Source organism: Balaenoptera ricei, chromosome 15 (genome assembly GCF_028023285.1).
Source record: "Balaenoptera ricei isolate mBalRic1 chromosome 15, mBalRic1.hap2, whole genome shotgun sequence".
NCBI lineage: Eukaryota > Metazoa > Chordata > Mammalia > Artiodactyla > Balaenopteridae > Balaenoptera > Balaenoptera ricei.
The window spans coordinates 67324234-67331455 of record NC_082653.1 but is presented as its reverse complement, the minus strand read 5'-3'; the positions used below and the strand labels follow the sequence as shown (position 1 = coordinate 67331455).

Below are 7222 nucleotides of genomic sequence, written 5' to 3'. Positions count from 1 at the left end.
CCTCCCTCACACTCCCTTTAAAACCTGTTCCCTGAAAGTCCTTGGGGAGTTGGCACTCTTTTCTGCCTTCTCCGCTGTGCACAAACTATCCTTTTAATAAAAAGCTTTGCTTACCTAAGAGCCTTGTGGTAGTGAAATTCATTTCTATGGTATTGCTGTCCAAGAATCTGGAGAGGGCCTGGTAACAGGCTCATGCAAAAGAATAAAGTTGGACTCTTACCTCACAATATATACAAAAATTAATTAAAAATGGATCAAACAGGGCTTCCCTGGTGGCGCAGTGGTTGAGAATCTGCCTGCCAATGCAGGGGACACGGGTTTGAGCCCTGGTCTGGGAAGATCCCACATGCCGCGGCACAACTAGGCCCGTGAGCCACAATTACTGAGCCTGCGCATCTGGAGCCTGTGCTCCGCAACAAGAGAGGCCGCAATAGTGAGAGGCCCGCGCACCGCGATGAAGAGTGGCCCCTGCTCACCGCAACTAGAGAAAGCCCTCGCACAGAAACGAAGACCCAACACGGCCATAAATAAATAAATTAATTTAAAAAAAAAAGGATCAAACAGCCAAAAATAAGAGCTAAAACAATAAACTCGTAGAAGAAAACATAGGTAAATCTTCATAACCTGGATTCAGCAATGCATTCTTAGATATGACACCAAAAGAAAATATACATTAATTGGGCTTCATCAAAATCAAAACTTTTGAGCATCAAAGGACAAAAATGTGAAAAGACAAGTCATAGAATGGAAAACATATTTTCAAATCATATATCTGATAAGGATTTCACGTTATGAACGAACAAAGAACTCTTACAACTCAACAACAAAATGACAAACCAATAAAATAAAGGGCAAAAGGATCTATAGACATTTCTCCAAAGAAATTATACAAATAGCCAACAAGCACATGAAAAGATGCTCAACATAGCTGTTAGGGAAATTTAAACCAAAACCACAATGAGAAACCACTTACCCACTAAGAGGGCTATAATTTTTAAAACATTTTAATTTTTTAAACAGAAAGTAAGTGTTGGCAAGAATGTAGAAAACTGGAACCCTCACACACGGCTAGTGGGAATGTAACGTGGTATATAGCAGCTGTGGAAAAGTTTGGCCATTCCTCAAAAAGTTAATCATATAATTACCATATTGTAATAGCGGCCTTCCCAGCCCGAACCCAAACTGTGACGGGCCGTTTCCTCCTCCCTCCCTGGCGCCGGCAGCTGCGCGGTTGGGGCAGGGGCTGCTCCGCCGCTCCGCTCCGCGCTCCGGCTGGGCCTAGCCCACCGGCCTGGCCCCGCACCTGCTGGCCACCCACTGCGCAAGCGGGCAGGCGGGCGGGAGCTCCGCTCTGCGGACACCTGCTCCCGGTCCACCTCATCAGTCATGAACTGACCGGTGAGGCCAGACGCGGGTTGAGCCCAGGGGGCCCGCCGCCTCAGACAGCGATCCCAGGAAAGGGTGTGTCAACCGCCTCCACGTGGCCACCGGGGTCTCAGCGGCTTCTGCGCCTCGCTTCACCTGGACCTGGAGGACGACGTTGCTGGAGCAACCTGGTACTTCTCCAGACCTGGCCGCTTTCTGGGGTAGCACCTTTCTACTCTGGGTGTGAGAGCTGCGAGGCAGACTCGAGCTGTAGCATCCCCGCTCAGCCATTGGTCGGTGCCACAGTGGCCCCGCCCCCTGCCCCTCTGGTATATAAAAGGAGCCAGAATTCGAACTGAGGCAAGGTGGATTTTTGAGACGCTAGTCTGCCGTATTCTCGGTCTGCTAGCTTTCCCATTAAAATCGTTATTCCTTGTTCCAACAACTCCTCTCCCGATTTATTGGCCTGTCGTGCGATGAGCAGAAGGAGCTTGGGCTTGGTAACAATATGACCTTGCAATTCCATTCCTAAGTTTCTAGGAATGGAAAGCATGTGTCAACACAAAAACTTGTACACAGTAGCATTATTCATAATACCCGAAAAGTGGAAACAACCCGAAGGTCCATGAGAATGGATGAACAAAATGTGGTATTATCCAAAATGTAATACATGACACAACACTCATGAATCTTGAAAATATGCTAAGTGGAAGAAGCCAAACACGAAAGACCATATATTATAACGATTCTATATATAAATGTGATGGAAGAAATTTTCACATATTGAGTTATGAGGCAGTCATTCTAGCTTATACAGGATTTAACTTGAATTTTATGCTAGCTAAAACAGTCTTTGTAGCCTATCAAACATACATTGTACATCTGCTTTAATCATTAAAGAAAAGGGTACCTGAAGTAAAGAATGGCCTTTTTAAAAATAAAGATTAAATGCCTCCCTTCCTGGGATGTCAGTGCTGCATACTTCTTCGATGATAAGACTCCCTTCCCAGGTGCCAAGGCCATACTGACTCACTGTATACATGCTGATCTGTTTTTTTTGTTTGTTTTTGTGAAATCTTGAAGGAATGTATTCCTGACTTGTTTGGTGTTCTTTGTTCTGATGAGATATAAAACTATGCGGAAAATCTTGCTTCTCTGGAGCAGTTCCTCAGAGTTATCTGAGAGACCGTCTCCCGGGCGATCATCCTCAATTTGACTCTAATTGGCTTATTGATTATTTCCATCCACAAAAGAAATGCCCAGAATTGGCAAATCCATACAGACAGAAAGCCGATTTGTGGTTGCCAGTGGGTGGAAATAATGGGGAATGAGGAATGACTGCCTATGAGTACAGGGTTTATTTTAGGGAAGATTAAAATGTTCTGGAATGAGTGGTGACAGTTTCACAGCATTGTGAATGTAATAAAAGCCACTGAATTCTAATACTTTAAAATGGTGAATTTTACCTCAATTTTTTTAAAAAAGAAAAATCCTATGGGATGGGTAAAATGATATTCCTACCTAATAGCTGAGATTCAGAGGTCAACTCATTTGTCTGAAGTCAAATTAAAATTAAAGCTGACTGAACCTCCCAAAACCTTCCTTCTAATCACTGTTACAACCAAAATAAAAAATAAAAACAGTTAAAAATTAACTCTAAGTCCCTAGTGGGTTTTTGCGTGTTTGTAGGGCGTTGGGGCGGGGGGGGGGGGGGGGGGGAGGGGCGGGGGGAGGGGAGGAAGCACGCTCCTGGGCTGGAAGGCGGACGGGGGGTAGGCGGAGCATCCCGATTAGGAGGGTTTAGGGAGGAGGAGGAAGGGCGAGGAGGTCCGTACACTCACGGCCGAGGCCTGTGGTAACCTGCCTCTGCCCCGCCGTTGAGGGGCGCCAGTCGACCCAGCGCGGTACCTCCTGCCAACGCTTTCCCCGATCGCCCCGCCGGCGGCCCCGCGGACAGGTTTGCAGCCTCTGCCCCGTGCGGACCCCTCAAAGGCGAGGCCCGACCCCGTACCAAGCGGGCGGGAGGACCCAGCAAGCGCTGCCTCGGCCCCTTTCCCGCCCACGGACCCTGGAGCCCCTACCTTCCGGACAACCTGCCAGCTCCTGGCTCGCCCAACCCACCTGTCTCAGGTTTCCCCAGTATTTTACCACTTGCTCCTCCTGGCCCACCACACAGTCCCCCACTTCCCGAAGACAGAGACTAGGAGTGAGAGGAGTGAGACACTTGCCTTGGCATTATTAAAATAATGAAACTACTATTAGTAGTAATGACTTAATAGAAAGAATATTAATAAACTTATTAGTAATGTAGGGGCCAGTAACCAGGATGCCTTGCCTGCCTGTTTAAGGGGAAACCAACTCAATAAGCAAGATAAATACTTTAATATGACATTAAAAAAATTTTTCAAAATAAAAAACTTAAAAGTACCATGAGGTGCTATATGGGAGGCTAAAACAAAAGGAAAAATCAGTAATCCTGATCCTAGCATTATTTAAAATTTTGGTAGTTTGGTTATCATGGAATTTTTTTAGTGTTTTTTTTTGCAATATTACATTTAAAAATTTTTTTTAATCTTCAGTACTGAGTATCTTGAGTTCTGAGTATGTCCCTAAATTTTGCGCTGGAAGTGAGTACTTCAGTCACTGTGCTTGCCTCACCCTAGTGACAGCCCTGCCCCACTGTCAGCTTCAGTGTGGTAGTGGCAGTAGGGAAGGGTAGGGAAGTGCAAGTGGCCACCTTCTCCCCAGAGTCCGTGGAGGCTTAGCAAGGAACTTCCAGAGGTGCAGGCACAGGGGCCTGTAAACCCTCTAGGCGTGTCCCAGCACAAGGTCTCACTGGAGGGCAGGGAAGGAAGAGTTACACCAGCATCCTGGTTACTGGCCCCTACATTACTAATAAGTTTATTAATATTCTTTCTATTAAGTCATTACTGCTAATAGTAGTTTTATTATTTTAATAATATAAACTAAAAAGCATCAATAATACTTATATAATATAATACTTATTAAACACCTACCAGCTAAACACTTCACAAAATGATTTCATTTATGCCTCACCACAGCTCTAGGAGGTTGGTTCTAATATTACTAATACTATCTGATTTTACAGTGCAGGAAACAGGATCAGAGTGGTTAAATCTCTTGTTTAAGGTCATCCAGCATGTACAGTGGCAGAACTAGGATTCAAATCCAAACTGGCTGACCACAGAGCCCTTACTTGGGAATCACAAAGTACAAAGTTCCTAATCCTCTACCTGGAAATGACTTGGTAGGGATTTCATCTCCAAAGCATTAGAACGCCAATAAAAACCTTAGAAACAAATTGAGATGTTAGGATATCTGCTCATACAATGTATCACATCAATGAGTTAAAAAAAAAAATACGATAATTTCCATGGAAGCTCCTTGTAAACTAAGCCTAGAAAGGTATTTATTTACATGTTATACAAAAGTATGCTAACTCCATAGCCCAGCCAAGTGGTGTGGCACCAGCAACCCCCCTCCCTCTGGAGCATTTGGGCCAGTGTTTGTTGTACACTGGTTAATCTGCTGTCATTCCACACTGCAAAACAGCTTCTAACCTATATTCTAGATCATTGCTCTACAGTTGGCCACCAGACCCGTGCTGCTCCCCTGGAATTCCAACCAGCCTCCCCAGAACCACTGCTGCTACCACCAGGCTGGGAAGGAGGAAGAAGGCTGCCCTCCCCTTTTATGATGACTTCTTTCCAGACCCTTGAGCTAAAACCAGACCACCATGTTTGGCAGCTAAAACTTTGCTGAGGACCTGGGTGATCTCACCGAAAGCCGTATGAGGAAGATGATTTGAGGTGACTCACAGACCTACTGTCTTTTGAATAATCATGCATTTGTTTTGATGCAAATTCAAAATGATTGAAATAGCATATTAAACTACAATAGCAGGCTAATTTTGCTCCTAGTGAAGCTAAAAAGAGTAGTAAATATTTTAAAACAATATATTTAAAGTAAATAATAAAAGAGATCTCAAGGAGGTATTAGAGCTTCAACAGAACCTGGCAGTTGGACTCCTAGCATATGTGATCACCTAAGAATTCCCTTCTACCTGCCCAGGTTGTACAACTCCTGACCCTAACCAGATATTGCATATTGCATAACTTTCATTTTGGAAAGGCTCTGGATACTTGGGACCAGTTAGTTCCCTGGGTCTCCAGTCCCAACAGAATTAATTCAATCAAGACCAATTTTCCCAGCGCTACTTTAGTGAGGGCCTGGGTGATGGTACGCAAAGCTTTATAAGGAACACGATTTGAGGTGATTTACAGACTAGTCCTGTTCCTACAGGATTTGCTAGAAACAAATACAAAAGCTTTCTACTTGACCAGGGCTCAATTTTTAAATACACAATGGAAACAAACAAACAAAAAACCATCTGGCTTTCCTATTTCATTTCTCTTTTAGTTGGTGAGTATTTGGTTTTGCTTTTTTTTCCTCAAGAATAATGAGACACACTGCTATTTTCTTTATTCCTCTGTCATTTTTTAAACCCAATAAACGTTACATCATAATAATTATAACAACACAAATAATGAGCCGTAAACACTTCGCAATCCCAGCAGCCCTGGGCCTGCACTTCTAAGGATGGTGAACTGAAGAAACAAATTTGTGTAATTGAAATAAGCTTTTCCAACCACCACCACATCTTCTCTGTGTTTTGATGATATAAGAGGTTTTCATTTATTATGTGGCTACTCTGTGCCAAGCACTGTGCTAAGTACATTACATGCTATTTATTATTTCATTGGTACATATTTTGACACTTACAACACTGTCTTTCATTATGATGTGACCATTTCCTAAGAAGTGCCCTATGTAGCTCCCAGTGAAAATATCAGGGGAGCACAACTTATGCACTGGAGTCTCCTGACCTGTCTCCCAGGCTACACTCTTGCTCATTTGTTTCACCCTCTGCATTGGTACAAGACCCTTCTATCTAAATGTTTAATCTCTTTAACCATGTAATTCCCTTCCAAAGAATCACCCTTCTTAGCTGCTTGACTTCAAGAAGCATCCCAGTTTTATGTCTTGGTGCTCCTAGATATCAGTCCCTGGTTCCGATCCAACTCTGTCTGGCAAGACACTGTTCTCAAGGAGGAGACAACATTCCTTCCACCCCTGGGTTTAACCTGGCCCGAAATGCCCTCTTCCACCCTCTCTGCCAATGTAGCCTAATGGCTAGGGGTAGAGTTCTGGAGTCTCACTTCAAGGGCAGATCCCAACTCCTCTGCTGACATGACATCTTATGCATTTGGCGATTTGTGACTAAGGGCATTATATCTTGTCCTGGGAACTTCCCCCTTTTCTAAATGTGAAGGTTAGTTCAATTAATTAGCCCAGGAGAATACTGTGCACTCGAAGCGGTCAACAGCCTGGGATCTGGGGGTGGGGATGGGGTAGGGGTGGGAGGGAGGTTGGGATAAGAGGCTCCAGATGGGGACAGAATTGAAAGGAAAATGTTTTTTAATAACCTTCTATCTCCTTTCATCTAAGAGCTCCTAAAAAGCAGGCAATAATTTAAGAAATAAGGGAGCCCATCATTGCTTGCCCCCATCTCCTCTGTCTCCTCTTTCCCAGGCAGCAGGACCTAGACAGCAAATAGTGGAGTTGGTGGGGAGGGAGGAAGGTAGGGCGCCAAACTAACATGTTTTGCAAGGAATGTGACTACAGCTAACTACAGGAATCGAGAAAGTGGACCCAAGAATACCAACTCCCAGCCAGCCCGCCGCCTCAACTCCAATCTTGGGGAACCTGTGTCTGGAGGGGACCCAGCTCGCCCACCCCTGCGGATAGGGGTTGGAGGAAACCGGCTTTGCTCCGC

At 44.6% G+C, this 7222-nt stretch overlaps 1 long non-coding RNA gene across 2 annotated transcripts; it reads left to right on the top strand.

Moving 5' to 3' along the window:
• The first annotated feature begins 3183 nt into the window (after positions 1-3183).
• Positions 3184-7218, top strand: LOC132350018 (uncharacterized). Of its 2 annotated transcripts, none has more exons than XR_009497792.1 (3): positions 3184-3322; positions 4958-5195; positions 7082-7218. It is a non-coding gene; the product is annotated as an uncharacterized LOC132350018 (long non-coding RNA). The 2 variants fall into 2 exon arrangements; XR_009497793.1 differs by having other exon boundaries at positions 7058-7099.
• The last annotated feature ends 4 nt before the right edge of the window (positions 7219-7222 follow it).